The sequence below is a fragment of the Strix aluco genome, chromosome 1 (genome assembly GCF_031877795.1).
Source record: "Strix aluco isolate bStrAlu1 chromosome 1, bStrAlu1.hap1, whole genome shotgun sequence".
NCBI lineage: Eukaryota > Metazoa > Chordata > Aves > Strigiformes > Strigidae > Strix > Strix aluco.
This window is the reverse complement of record NC_133931.1, coordinates 90,916,066-90,931,385: the sequence shown is the minus strand read 5'-3', so window position 1 is coordinate 90,931,385 and position 15,320 is coordinate 90,916,066. Positions and strand designations below refer to the sequence as shown.

General features: G+C 43.2%; 1 protein-coding gene across 3 annotated transcripts in view; it reads right to left on the bottom strand.

Moving 5' to 3' along the window:
• CDH20 (cadherin 20) overlaps positions 1–15,320 on the bottom strand; it is a 294,444-nt gene that overhangs the window by 107,751 nt on the left and 171,373 nt on the right. For 2 of the 3 annotated variants that reach the window (XM_074826591.1, XM_074826581.1), the window contains exon 1: positions 7,246–7,665. The exons of the other annotated variant lie outside the window; for it this stretch is intronic. The gene's annotated coding sequence lies outside the window, so the exon portion shown is untranslated. Of the gene's footprint in view, positions 1–7,245; positions 7,666–15,320 lie in introns of those variants that run through there. 3 annotated transcript variants of the gene reach the window in all.

Genomic DNA, 15,320 nt, shown 5'->3' with positions numbered 1-15,320 from the left:
ATTACTGTATTGGCTTTGCGTGGCAAGGCTTTGGTAGTGGGGGTGCTACAGAGGTGGCTTCTGTGAGAAGCTGCTAGAAGCTTCCTGTACATCTGAGAGAGCCAATGCCAGACAGCTCCAAGACAGACACCACTGGCCAAGGCCAAGCGTGGTAGTGCCTCTGGGATAACATACTTAAGAAAAGGAAAAAAAACAGGCACAACTGCAGTGAGAATATGTGAGAGAAACAACTTTGCAGACACAAATGTCAGTGAAGAAGGAGGGGGAGGAGGCACTCCAGGTTCCAGAGCAGATTCCCCTGCAGCCCATGGTGAGGCAGGCTGTGCCCCTGCAGCCCATGGAGGTTAACGGGAGAGCAGATATCCACCTGCAGCCTGTGGAGGACCCCATGCTGGAGCAGGTGGATGCTCGAAGGAGGCTGTGACCCCGTGGGAAGCCCACTCTGGAGCAGGCTCCCGGCAGAACCTGTGGACCCATCAGAGAGAGGAGCCCACTCTGGATCAGGTTTGCTGGCGGGACTTGTGACCCTGTGGGGAACCCACGCTGGAGCAGTCTGTTCCTGAAGGACTGTCTCCCATGGGAGGGACCCCACGTTGGAGCAGGGAAAGAGTGTGAGGAGTCCTCCCCTTGAGGGGGAAGGAGCAGCAGAGACAACATGTGATGAACTGACCACAACCCCCATTCCCCATCCCCCTGTGCTGCTCAGGGGGAGGAGGCAGAGAAAATCAGGAATAAAGTTGAGCCCAGGAAGAAGGGAGGGGTGGGGGGAAGGTGTTTTAAGATTTAGTTTTTATTTTCTGATCAGCCTACTCTGATTTTGATTGGTAATAAATTAAACTAATTTCCCCAAGTCGAGTATGTTTTGCACATGATGGCAACTGGTGAATGATCTCTCCCTGTCCTTATCTCAACCCACAAGCTTTTCGTTATATTTTCTCTCCCCTGTCCAGTTAAGGAGGGGGAGCGACAGCATGGCTTTGATGGGAACCTGGTGTCCAGCCAAGGTCAACCCACCACAATTACATAGACTAATTTTTCACCTTTGATTTGCTTCTGTAGGAGGCTAAAAGGAATCACATAGAAGAATTCAGCCCAGTATGTTCTCAACTTGAAAACTGTTAGCACCTCTTGGGCTACATTGTCAGGTGCTCCACAGTTCAGCAGGGCAAACCCTACACAGTTTGAAGAGTGCTTGCTCCATTGGGTATCTACATGGAAGCATGAAGGGCTTCAGCCCTTCTGAAATAATTTACAGAAAGGCCCTACCGAGAAACAAGTCCACACGTTCTCCCCAGGGGCCTCACGGCAGCCCCAACCAGCGCTATTCCTTCCCTCTTTGGTGAGGACATGGACAGGAGCTAACGACACGGGCCCATGACAGCACCTCAACGCTGTCACTGTTAGAAAAACCAGGAGATGACACAAACAGCAAAAAGTAGAAAATCAAGATAGAAATTCAGAAGGCAGTCCTGTAACCTGAACACCTTGATCATTCCCTGATTCCAGATGAAGTTTGGACTGGTTACGATTTGGGGTATCAACCCCTGCATGCTCAGGGTTTTGAAGAGCTATTACAAAAACAAGAGAGGCAAAAATTTTAAACATACAGAATGCATCTGACAGCATACCTTCACCCTGAATATCTGAAATCCCTTTAATTTATTTCTTAGCATATGAATTATACTTATGCTTTTCAAAGCAAAACAAGTAGTTTAAAAATTGGAACCTCCTGTGACTGCATGAAATGCTCCTTTCATCCATTCATTCTTTAAATGAGGACCCAACTCAACTCCTTCACAACAGTTACAGTTTCTCAAGTTTGCAAACACTTTTCAAAGGTGGGCTCTATCTTTTGGAATACCATCATGACATGCTTGGTAGTGTTGTAGCTGATGAATTTTAAGTGTCTAACTTTCAGATGAGATGTATGTAACTGTGTTAAAAATTCCTGTGAAAAAAGTAGGTCTTACACATGCGTTGCAGTTTTCACAGTTCTATCATGTTTTTAATTACCCAAGACATTCTGATTACAGAGCTACAAAGTAATCTATTTAAAACTGGCTTTTACAGTGATCTAATGGGCACAAAAAGCATATGGAATTAGGAAACATTTACTTCTCTTCCCCTCCTTCTCATATTGCCAAATATATTTAAATCAAACTTGTTTTAAAAACAAATATTGCCAGGATAAGGACTTTCATATCAACTTCTAGTTAAGTTGTTTCTGCTGAATTAGAAACCTCTGGCATTTTTTTCCCACTGAAATGTAAATGATGACATATCATTAACTAGCAGCATTACACCACTAAGATACTAAGATGTCTCTTGCTTGCCTCAAACTTCCCTTTCCTTAAGTGCAATGCCTTAGAGGCAGCAGTGTTTAAATGGTACAAAGTACTCTACTAGCACCAGCCTGAATCTTTATTTAGGAGAACAAGCTTCACATTCTTTCCCGCTAACGCAGTATATGGGCATGTTCAGCTCCTCCACAAAACACGCTCACACACTATTACTGTCTACACCAAGGTACAGTACTGACATGACAGATTCATGTTCCCAGCTGTGACATAAGGGCTCTTTGACAATACCACAGTGAAAGCCCTATTAAGAAAACATGTGCCGGACAGTGCATCTGATGCAGTTAAATGCTATAAAAGATTTTCCAGGTGTTAATGAGTTACATGAGTAGAATGAAAATGAGATGGATCTGTGCGCTTGGAAATTCTCAAGAAGCAGGACTCAGGCTCTCAGAGAGACAGACAAACAGCGCTTTATAACCATCACTGGCCACGCTCTGCACCTGACCGCGTGAGGTGATGAGCGACCCTCACTATTCACTGGGGGAACTGTTCATTGAGGATCGTTTGCATGGGAAAAGACAGACTTTCATGTCTTCCTGCAGTTTACTGCATCCTTTTTACTTTGCTCTATTTGTGAAAAAGCACTAGCTATTTTCCCCTTTTAAGCTTTTTTTCTTTTCTTCCTAAAAAGAAGGAAAACATTATGCCTGTTACTTCATTTCTTGTTCTTAGTTTTATGAGGGATTCAGCTTAACCCAGTACAGATAAGAAACTGTCATTTAACCCACATTAAAGTATAGCTACTTAAGTTTATGCTTTTAAAAGACAGATATACAGTCTTTTGCATGCTTTGAAACAGCAGTAGTTGAAATTTTTCAAGGCAATGTTGGGGCTTAAGATATTCCCTTAAGTGATGTATAAAATCGTATGTATGGGCTGCCCTGAAAATTTCAACCACAGGTATTTCAGAGCATGTGGATACATTATCTTGTACATCAGGTATTTACAGTAGAATTGTTTATTCGTATCATCTGTTGACTTGATAGAAGATTGTTTCATTTCTTTAGCATGTGTGAATTTTATGGTTACTGTCCTTGAGGAGCTAAGTTTTGTTTTCTCTACATATGACAGGTACACTGTGGGAAGGCTGCAATGCAGATTTTTCCATGCTGTTGTGACCACAACTTCAGTCTTAATCCTGCATACGATTGTATCTAGGAAAAAAAGATAATTTTGTCTCCACGCTAATTCCAGCCTGATTTTCCTTAAAGGGGAAGCTCCCAGTAATATGAGAGCCAATGGAGTCTCCTCTCAGAAATTGATTTAGACCCACCTATTTTATTTCCCACAATGTCAGGTCAGTACCATTTTATCTTTCATTTCCAATTTAATATCCCAAGTCCTCTTCCCACTCTTCCCCCACCCCAAGAGAGTTACTTAAAGTAATGTGGAGAACTGTATTTTCTTCAACGTGTAAGAAGACTAGGCGGAGAGAATGAGCAAATTAGTCTAACAGCACATTGACACAAATCCTTGAAATTCATGTCTTAAGGGTTAAAATTCCTCTGGCTTGCCAGGTGTTCTGTGCAAATGTTGCATTCATACAATGTAGTATCTGACCATTTAACCATATGTCAAACAATCTCTGCTATGACAACCAGATGTAGACATTGCCATGGAATGAAATTATCATTTTATTAATTACCCTTTAATTAGTTGATACAGCAGAGAACATGCAGTAATTTAGTCATAATTGGCCTGACTGAGACTCAATACTTACAGGGACGGAATCTGTTTGTGAGACTACTTGTTATGAATAACAATTATGTCTGTGACAATGCAATTTTATTATGAAGATGTACTGTGCATTTCAAACAACTTTTAGGTGTAAGATCATATTCAGGATTTAACTACAATTTGATGGCAAATGTTTTCCTTGAATAAAAGTGTATATCCTTCACGTATTTTGCTAAACATGTTAAGACAATGCAAGAAAGACCTCTTCCCAAACTTACTGTGATGGCCAAAGCATGCTTTCGATGCATTTCATTACAGAAATGAGGTGCCACTTGATAAATTTTGTATTTGAAAATGGAGGAAAAACCACTTCAGACTTCTCTCAAAATTTCATTATTGGTCTTTAAATTATTCTAGAGTTTACTGTAGTATTTGGGGTACACCATGCAGATTTTTAGAAACATTCTGTCAGAACATACAAGCAGAAACTTGAGCAGTGTCTCTTATGCAATCACTAGATCACTACACTTTTTGGACTTCTGTAGGAAGAGTAGAACATCCCGAGGTTCCTTGGACTAGATAGGTGCAAATAAAGTTAGCAACACCCCCCTGTAGACTGTACTAGTAAGTAAAATGCCTTGAAGATGTCCTTTCAGTACGGCTTGCAATTAAATCAGCAATACTCTTCATAGAATACTGAGTGTCACTGTGGTAGGACAGAGTACATTCAACGGCTTAATAAAAATGCTTGTAAAGTGGATCTTCACGTTGGCCCTTACATACCCAGTTGTTACGAGGTTTTTTTATTATCACTTTGGACAAAACTCTGGAGTCACCATTCTGTCCTTGCTCTTCTAAACTCTGTGACCTGAGTGAAGACTGCAGTGTTTTATATTAGTTTTATGCTGCTAGACAGACAATATGCCTCATGTTTTCTCCACTTCTCTTTCCACAAAAATCTCTCAAACTGCAGGTCAAAAACCTGCAACAAACTCAACTTCAGCAAAACGTAACAAATTGCTTTACTTTTCAGCACTGAACAAAAGTTGTTTTTTTTTTTTTTCTTTCTGTAATGGGTAGCTCCTAGCTTTCTGCATGTGCAATGGCAAAAAACGATACTTAACTGAATTTCTTTTTAAACCTTGCCCAACTCCAGCACATTTATTTATTTATTTGTGATGGATAGGCAGACTACATGGATGTCTCAGAGACAAATGAATCTTTCATATAACTACTCTAAAGTTAAGGAAGTTATACGAAAGATGAGTCTGTTTCCTTTACAATCAGAGTAATTGTTTTACTTTGCTCAAATGACTATGGACTTCTTTGTAAATTTTCTTTGTTTTAAACATAACATTCTTCCATCCTTTCTGATAATTAATCCACTATTATGCTTCTCTATCACAAATGTATACATATGGAAAAACATGCAATATAGGAAAGAAAAACATTTTTTGCCTATGGTGCCATCTTTCAGTTAATATCAGTAAGTCATATTCTATTGCTTGTAAGCACATCTTGCTCGACAACTTACAACCACCTCCAGTACAAATACACACAGGTTGTGTTTTCCTGCTGTGTCACAGGGAATAGCTAACACAGTGTAACAACAGATCATTTCATTAGATTACCGTGGAAGAGTCACCACTGCAAGGAACTCGAGTTGAATGGGGCCACAATCACAGTGTTAAAAACTCAAAACAGTTTACCATTAAAACCTTGTGTGCCTGCTTGAAAAATGTCTTAGAGCAGCACAAAAGCTGGCACCATTAGCTTTCATCCCTGCTGAGTTGGCAATAAAGTGCACACATAAGTAAAATGCATTAATTGGTATTAGTCAATCTAGTTAAGATGTTCATTCTCCAGGCATCTTCAGATTTCATTTCCATAAAACAGGATTTCTTTAAGTCTCATAATTTGATTGTGTCCAGCCTGAAATGATGTTGACACAGTGGCAGCAAAAGCACAATTACACCGCAGCTTTACAAAGGTGTTCTCTATCTAAATAGACCAGGACCCACGTGCTCCCAGTCTCACCGAAAAAAGAAAAGAAAGAAAAAAACCTGCAGAAGAGGAAAAAGTGATACATTTTCCTATAATTTTCCTACTGCTATTTTTCCTCCCTTTCCCTCGTATTTTTCCTACTGTGCACTACTGATTACTGCACTTTAAGATCAGAATGAACAATTAACTGACTAATTATTCCAGTCACACCAAGCCACAATGAAATCTTTATTCAGTGTTTACAGCAATCTTTGGCAGAGACTGTCTTGCTGTTTTTAAACCAAGAAGAACTGCTCCCTTTGGCTCCCCTCAGCATCAGCTGCCCGGGTTTCAGAGCTGGATGCCAATAATCAGTCTCCTTTTTCTCTTCCAAAGTGGCTATTTTTTTTTTTTAAGGGTGAAAAGACCTATTCTCATCAACTCCCCATATATTCTGCCTGATTTATGTCCCAGCCACTGGGTCTCTTCCTTCCGTATCTTTTACCATTTGTGTCCCCCCCCCCACACCCCCTCTGCGCCGCTCCCGCAGCGCCCGCCGAGCCCCGGCGCCCCCGGACGGGAGTGGGGGTGCTGGGGAGGGTGCGCTTCTTCCTCGGGAGGCTCGGCGAGGGGAGAGGCGAGGGGCAGTTTCCAGCTCCTGCTGTGCAGCAGCTCCCCCTCCCACACAAACACACCTTTTTCTACCGGTTTTCCGCTTTCTGCGGAAAGCTCCCGCGGCAGCTCCCCGCCGTCTCCGCCCCGGGAAAGTTGGAGGGAGCCGCTCCGCGCCCCGGGGCGGCTCCTTCTGCCCCCGCTCCGCCTCGCCGATCTGCTCCCGGGGCCCGACGGCGAGCCGCGCCGCCGGGACACCCCCCGCCCGGCCCGGCCCCGCACCTGCAGAGGGGGAAGATTGTCCCAGACAAACTCCGGAGCGACCCGGTGGGGGCTTTTGCTCCGTCCCCCACCGCCTCCTCCTCGTTCCCCGATTGCGGCTGGGCAGCTAGGGGGCCGGGGAAAGAAGAAGGGGGGTGGGGGGAAGCAACAAATAATAATAATTAAAAAAAAAGAAGAAAAAAATTAAGAAATAAAGAAAAGGGGAAAAAATGAGAAAGAAAGGAAAAAATAAAGAAGAAAAAAGATAAAAGAAAAAGGTGGAGAAAAAGGAAAAAGAGGGGGAAAAGGCAAAAAGCAGAAGAAAAAGTCCCCGAAGGACAGGACGGGTTACCTTGCAGCGTGGAGGAGCTCCCGGCTGCCTTCCCGGCGATGGGACTCCCCTCCTCCGCCGGGTGCGCCCCTCACATCCCGCGCCCCCGCCGCTCCGTGCGCAGGGGCCGCGCCGGGCGCCTCCGCGCAGCGCTGCCGCTCGCTCGGGGCTCCGGCTGCGGAGGGAGGCGGCGGGGCTGGGGCTGGACCCGGACCCGGGCGCTGCGCGGCGCTGCGCGGCGGGCGGAGGAGGAGGAGGGAGGAGGAGGAGGGAGCCCGGCGGCCGCCCCGCTGCCCGGAGCTGCCCCCCGCTGGAAGTGGCCGCCGCTGCCCCTGGCTCCGCTGCCCGTGAATGTCGCGGCGGGTCTAACGCTACCACGGGGACCTGCGGGAGGGGATTGGTGCCGGGGAGCTGCGCCCTCCTCCGCCGCACCCCCGCCCCCTTCCCGGGGAACCCCCCTCCCCCGCCCCACGCCCTCAGCTGCTGCCCCGGGCCCCCTACGCAGCTCCCCGGCTGTGGGAAAAGCGGCCCCGTGTCTCCCCTCCGCAGGGGTTTTCACATCTCCGGAGGATTTCAAAACGCACCACACGGGCTGTGAGAAAATGGGCTGCCGAGGTAGACCAAAAGTACTAATGCTGGAGAGACGAAGCGTGGCTTTATTTAACAAAAAGGGTACAGAGATGAAAGCTGAATTTCTTTAGAAGGCTCAATTTGAGTTAATAAACATCCTGAGACTAATGTCAGAGGTACTTTTATGAGGGTAAACAGTACAGTTTCCTGGAGGGTTTGCGTAAGACTTTGGAAAAACAACCAAATAATAAAGGGGTTTTACATCCACTTCTAAAGATCATTTTAGTGTTCATAAAAGCTGCCAGACTTGCTGAAATACTCCCTACCCGCAGAACGACAGCAGCAAAGGCAGCGGCAGGACGAGGCATCCTCTCTGCCTACCAATTTGCCTCAGTCTCTCAAGCTGAAGTAACCAGGAGGGCAGATATTTCTTACACTGTCCCGGTGCTAAGCCTTCATCTTCCTGCACGCTGTGGGAAGGTGGCAAACCTGCACCAACTCTGATGACACGTACATGCGAAAGAGATAGGGAAACTTGTCCACTTGGCTACGAGGAGCTTATTACCTCTGTAATAGCTCCCTGCCGTAATAACTTCTTTTCACTGCCAGCGCAGAGCCCATTCCCTGTCTCAGTTAAATTGGTAAATCTCAAGCAACTCCACTAAGCTCAGAGCAGAGCTGTGCCCCAGCAGCCTGTGGCCAAGCCAGTGACTGGCAGTAGGAGACTCTAAATCTCATTATCAATTCCTTGGGACGCTGCCAGTCCCTCAACAATTAGATCTTGAGATGAAGATTCAGATTATACAGTCAAGATTCGGTTTTTTTTTCTTTCTCTCCAGATTTGCACTAATGATTATTTGCAGAGCTAAGGTCACACTGGCTAGTTTTCTGGCCCTGCATTTTTCATACTGATCATAACATAGTCATTTCAGCATTACAAAAGAAAAAGGGCAGTCAAATCTCTGGAGGGAAGTTGTTGGAAGTTTGTATGCTGGCAAGGTGCCCAAAACAAATGATGAATTACAGCTATGATAAATGAATACTTTGATGTGTTGGGAAGCAATATGATGTTCTCCCAGTTTCCTCTATTGCGCGTTCATCTTTGGACTCCTCAGGCTGATTGAACATTTTTAGAGTAATAGTCCAAGGAGGCAGAAATGGCTCTCATCAGCATCGCCGGTCAGCATCAGAGGCTTGGCGCGCTTCTGATGATGGTGAGGCAAAACACACCCCTTGGTACCACTTTTCTCCAATATTGGGGCAGAATACTTGTAATAACATACTGGATAGTTATCAGTACACCGTTTCGGCTGGGAGTCTGATGACAAGAGCAACAACCTCTTGCTAGAATTGAGCTGGTTACTGAATCAATGTGTCATTTTTTCTAGACTAGGATTTTATTCACAGTACTTGCTTCTTGTAGTGTATGCACACATGTCTATTTCTCTGCTTCGATCTAGTCCACTTGGAATATTGTCTGATTATATTTGAAAGGGCTAAACAGATGCCACTTGAAGAGTTTGCATCTCAGTTTGAGTGTAGTCTGTGAGTTTGCTTTTCTTCCCCAAGTTGGATTGCAGTAAGGGAAAAAAAATAGAATAAAATACGTATGTGGAGACTGCAGTGGATGCTCTTTGATTATTGCATATGTCACAGCACCATGAAAATAAAATGCAGATACTGTCTATTGTTTAAGGTTATAATTTAGGATTAATATATAGTACATAATGCAGCACTCATATATGACACAGGAAACCCAAGAGAATTCTATGATATGCAGAGTGAGCACTGGAAAAAATTCACACATTTAATACATGAGTTCCTCAGTTTCACATATACAGCCGAATGGGTTATCCAAACACTGTGTTCACTAAAGCAGATGTGGCTGCATACTCTAATTTCTGCCTTGTGTGCTGTCTTCCTTCACAGGACACGTTTCAGTAACGTGCATGTGACTTATCTTTTCTAAGAGCTGTTGTGTGATATACAGTAAAATACGAGGAACTTACATTTTCACAGGGTGTGTCATGCTCCCTCCCCCGTTACAGGGCTGACTCGCGCAATCGGAAGAGCGCTCTCGTGTGCCTCTCAAATCAGAGTTGAAAGTACATTGCAGAGAACGTGTACATCAACTCACCTGTCTCAACATTACATGGTTTCAACCACCAGGCTTTTTCAGGAAAAATGAGAGAAGGGTTCAAACATTCACATGCAGAATGCACATATTATGTACAGAATAGGTGGGGGAAGATGTATCTCACCTCCTTCCTCAAAAACAAAAAATAAAATTACAATTTTAAATTAAAGAAACTGATGCTAACTCTCAAACCTTACATGAACCATAAAAATCAATTCTTGAATATAGAGCATTTTATTAAGCACGGTTGTGATTAAATGTCCTTACATGAAAGGACTGAATCATTTCTCTTCAATACTTGATGTTCTCCCTGCCACCATACTATACATAATGCTAAAACCATGCAAAACAGAGTGAAAAATACTAAAGAATGCAGCATGCTGAGTAGTTTTAAAATTTAGAGGCTTTCTGAGAGATGAAAGAAACATTTTGCTATCACTGTTTGAACAAGAGAATTTTGTATGCTGCAAGCTATTTACACTGTTCTCCTACAAGGAAAACTTGGAAGAAGCAGCACTAGATATGGATATTGCTTATGTGTTCATATAGTATTCTGTCCTGCAGGACTGAAATGAGGAATGAGTTACAAGTTACCTAAATGACAGAGATGAAGGAACAAGAGAGGAGAAAGCTGAAAACCAACTATTTTTTACTTTGGTGTTGTCATGTCATGCCATACAGCAGCTTTTATGTTTCTGTCTTATACCGCTGTCTCACTTTATCCAACTCCGTTCATGATTCTTCTGACAAAAAAAAAAAAAAGGTTTTGGATTTTGCAGATGTGGGCTGTGTTGTGGTATCACTTTGAAGGTGGCAAACATGAAACATTCTTTATAAATACTAGAACTGGATATTTGCACCAGGAAGTGTTGAAGGAATTGATATGATGTCAATTTTGCAGCACCTTCATGGCTTTCACAAATACTGGGTGCTCATTTAACCATTGATTTGTTTTTGCAGTTAATCATGATCTAAACTGTATTGTTTTTTGTTGTGCAATAAATCATGGCTTTTCAAAATGGAGCAATTTTTAAGGGTGCTACTGACCCTATTTGAGAAAGGGAAAAGGTGAATATTAACTAAAATAAATTCCATATCCCAAATGATAAAATGAGGCCATCACCCAAAAGCAAGAAGTTTCCAAGAAATAAAACTGCACATTGCCGAAGAAGTGACATATAAAGACAATGTATATATAAAGGATATGATGAAAGGAATGTATACGGTCATAAAATCACATCCACTTTTGTAAAATGTTACTAAACCAGCAATAGGAATGGCTTTCAAGTTGTCACATCCACAGACAAGAATACCAGCCCTACTTGTATCCAAGAAAGCACAAAATGTCACATGCTACAATGGTGACACTCCTGAATGCTACACAGTCAGTTTAAGAAGTGTGCATGCACACAACATCCAGTGGAGAACTTAAAATGACAACAGCACAGCAGAAGCAAAGACACGTGTATATGGATGTACCGGTTTTGTCACGTGTATACGGATGTACCTTGGAACCCATCATTCAGCAGGCTCCAAGACACTGCCTTCTCAGTCACATGCCTTTCTTTTTGCCTCCACTCTCCCTTCCTTCCAAGTAACCAGTGATGAGTCCCCAGGCCTAGTTGGGGACTAGGGCCTGAGTGTTCATCCTTTTCAGGGGGTTTACCTGAGCTTACCGCTGTCAGGCAAACTTTGTAAAGGTCTCCTTCCTCAGAACTCTGCGTCTTTGCTCTGCTCCTTTCCTTGTTTTGCCTTACTCAGTCACTTAATACAGTGACTTACCTTCTATGTTGCTTATGAAGGGTAGGGGAAGGCCAACCAGACAAGGCTTTCTTCTTAGTCACCTTTTCTTCTATCTCAGTTAAAGAAAAACTAATTCAAACATATATTCAAACCTACTGGCCCTTTGGCAGCTCATTCTTGTTTTGGACTATCTCCTGCTCTTTAAAATAAAGCCTTTGTTTGTCTCTTCCACCTCTTCTTAAACCTAATTCTCAGTTTATCGTTTTAGTCTTGTTTTAGTCTATTGTTTCTTTGAAGGGATATAGGATTCAGCATCTTCTTTCTCAACAGCTGTCCCTAGGGAAGACACTGAATTGAACATGGACTTTTATTTCTGCCAGAAAGACCATCACCATGGTCTACTCCATCAGTATCTTCAGGAGAGTAATTTGTGGTCTGGACCCACTGAGAAAAACGCTGCCTTTTCTCCTGCTGACAGATGCATTAGCTTTTCCTTCACACTGAGGCTTTAAAACTCCACAGCGGTGCCAGGGAATCCCAAGAGTAGGAGCCAACTTTAAAGCTTTGGACTTTATTAGTTTAGTTTGAGACCTGATTTTGTTTCAAGACAGCAGCAAAAAAGTTCACAGAGTCCTACCCACATCTGAAAATTTCACCTCAGCCAGAGGGCACCATGAGGCTTGTATGGCTGAAAGCCTCAGAGGGAGCTGCCAAGGAATTGCCGTGGCACCTTGGCCTTGTCCTGGCCTCTCCTTGACTGCACCGTTTCAGTTTGCTTACTTTTATCATGTGGCATGTGGAATTTCCAAATGCAAAACACATGCAACTGTATTATTACAGTTTCACTCTTAACAATTTTTCTCTAAAAGTATTTCTTATGGAATGCTGATGAGCATATGTTCTGTTCTTCCAGCCATTTAGGAAAACAATTCTGAATAACTGCACCGGTTAGGCAAAAGGAGTGAATTGTGTGCTGTGGTATCTCTTCCATAGGATATGATGTGTGTACTATGGACAAACCACAGGTAGCATGCTGGCTGGTATACAAGCAATTGTGAAATTGCTAGCTACACCCTTGTCTACAGTGAGAGAACTGTAGGTAATGAAGGATTGTATTCTCCCCATGCATGATGACAGGGGCTAATGGGAAAGGAATAAGGTGAAGAAGGAAAAATACCTCAGATGTCTCTATATGAATATTAAAAGGAACAGGCTTCTATTGTCAGAAGTCAGTGACGTCTGTGCTTGGGCTGCTTTTCCTGATTGCACTGAATGTCACAATACAAAATGCAGCATAACTCTGATTGCCCAGCACTGTTCCTGTTCTCGCTATGGGAACTGGGCAGTGATTTTTCTTTGAATACATCATTTACAGCTTGCTACAGTGATTCTGCAAAGTTGATACATATCCTTAACACAAAGCAAAGAATGAAGGGCATTATGGAGAAAGAAAGAAAGATACTACAGTGACAGAGGAAGATGAATTCCATTGCACAAGCACATTACAGGTTCCATTCATAGGAATAAAATTACTTTTTTCTTTTCAAACACAAAGTATTTTTCAAAATACGTGTAATATGGTTATATTTAAAAAGATCTTGTGTGCAGCTTACATGTCACTACTGACAAACTCTCTGGCAGTGAATTATCATATGATTATCTATTGTGCAAAGAAGATCTGTTTATTGATTCAAGTCACATATATTTGCAAGGCAAGGTTTGTAGACACAGGTAATATTTTTTATTAGACCAACTGATTAGAATGGAAAGATGGATCAGGCACACAAGCTCTTCCCAGAGCAAAAAGTGGTCTGTTTGTTCCCCCAGGTACTCAAGATGGCTTCATAAAAGATGTTATTTCTCCTTGCAAACTTAGCTTCTGTTACAGTCTTAGATCACTGTGACTGTTACAATGCCATTACAATTATATGTAATTATAAAATACCTATCTGGACCTGGTTACTCCTCTGTATTATTAATAGTGTCTGACATGTTTTCACTACTGTATTGGGAATACATCTAGACAAAATCTCCTGAGTACCTGAAGTAATCAAATTGCAGCCTACAAGTGTTGGGGAAGTTTATGGAAAGCAGTTTTCAGCCACAGGGTATTAAGCTGTGCTAGAAGTAGTCCGCTAGGAAGCAGTTACATCCCTTGGACTTGCAGTAGTTGTACCCTGTCATTCCTGTGTCTCACTTCCACAGGTAACAAAAAGAGTTCACAGGAGATCTGCCGGTTTTATACTTGTCTCTTCCTGAGATCACTGCTGTTGCAGGGAGTGGCTTGGAGTCTGAGTGGACTTTAGGGCTAAATAGGGAATAAATGAAAGATAAGCCAGACAGGGTGCTCACTCTCTTGTCCTGACTCAGGTAAGATTTAGGATTTTCAGTGGGTGCTTGACTTGAGCTTCAGAAATCCACTTTGTTTTTGGAGAAACATAGCCCCTTTTCCCTCTTGAAATCGACGTAATCTTATATCTAAGTAATTTCATTGCAGTTTAGAGGGATCTCATTAACTGTACTCCTTTTCACATGTGTAGCTTCTGGACTTTGGTTCTGTTGAGGGCCAGTGGCAAAGATCTCAGGGATCTCCCTGAACGGAGTCACCTGCAAGTCCTGTCCAGCCGAGGGCAAATGGTCTTAAAGTGTGGATACACATCAGTGAAGAGTGCAGACAACCCTCGGCGTCCCTGGAGCCTCAGCAGTGGCTCAGAGGGCAAAGCTCTGCTCTAGAGTTGGTCAGTTTTCTCTGAGCAGGGAACAGAGCATGGGAGGTTGCTGGGGGACAAAATTGGGTGTGTTGGACTTCTCTGCAGAAATCCCCCTGGGTAGTGTGAAGAACGCTCGCTGACCTGCTGTAAACAGCGTAGTGTGAACAATGCCAAACTGTCAACTACATCAATAAGGAGAAGTTTTAGTCTCATCTCATCCCTTCACAATCCCCACTGACAGACAAAAATTGAACGTGTCCTTTACACTAGAAGAGAGGAATCTATTTTGTAGTGTGCTACAGGCATGATCTAGACAAATTGAACCTATATTTTATTTGAACCCATCACAATACAACATAACAAGGCATTTCAATTACCTCAACAAGCTACCAATACAACTTTATCATTTCAATTTTTCATCCCTTTTCTCCAACTTGGTGCTTCTTCTATATATCACTGTAAATCTCATCAGTCCCAGCCCAGTTTAGGCTAATAAATTTCAGTTACCATCTGAAGCTTAATGAAAAGGGGAAGCGTGCAGTGAAGAAAGGCAAAGGCCCCAGTTATTGCCTTGGGCCTCGAGCTCACCCTTCTGAACGGGGAAGTGGACAAGCTTGTTCATCCCCGCTAGCTCAGAGACAGGCATGGTGCAGAGAGGGGCAGAGCTATTGAGTCCCATTGCAGTAAACAGGGCTGCAGGGTCGGGCCACCCCCAGGAACAGACCCCTACGTCCCCCTAAAGCAAAATTTAGGCAATGGCTTGAAACATGCCACGCCAGAGCACAGTCTAGTTGGCATATGTAGAGCCCAAAGACAGATCAGAGCTGCGCATACAGGTCTGGGGCAATGTATTTAACCACAGTAACTTTTATAGGCTTCTGGCATGCTATTCCTGTCTTCAAGAAGGGGGACAAATTAAGCAGGAAAACAGTTAT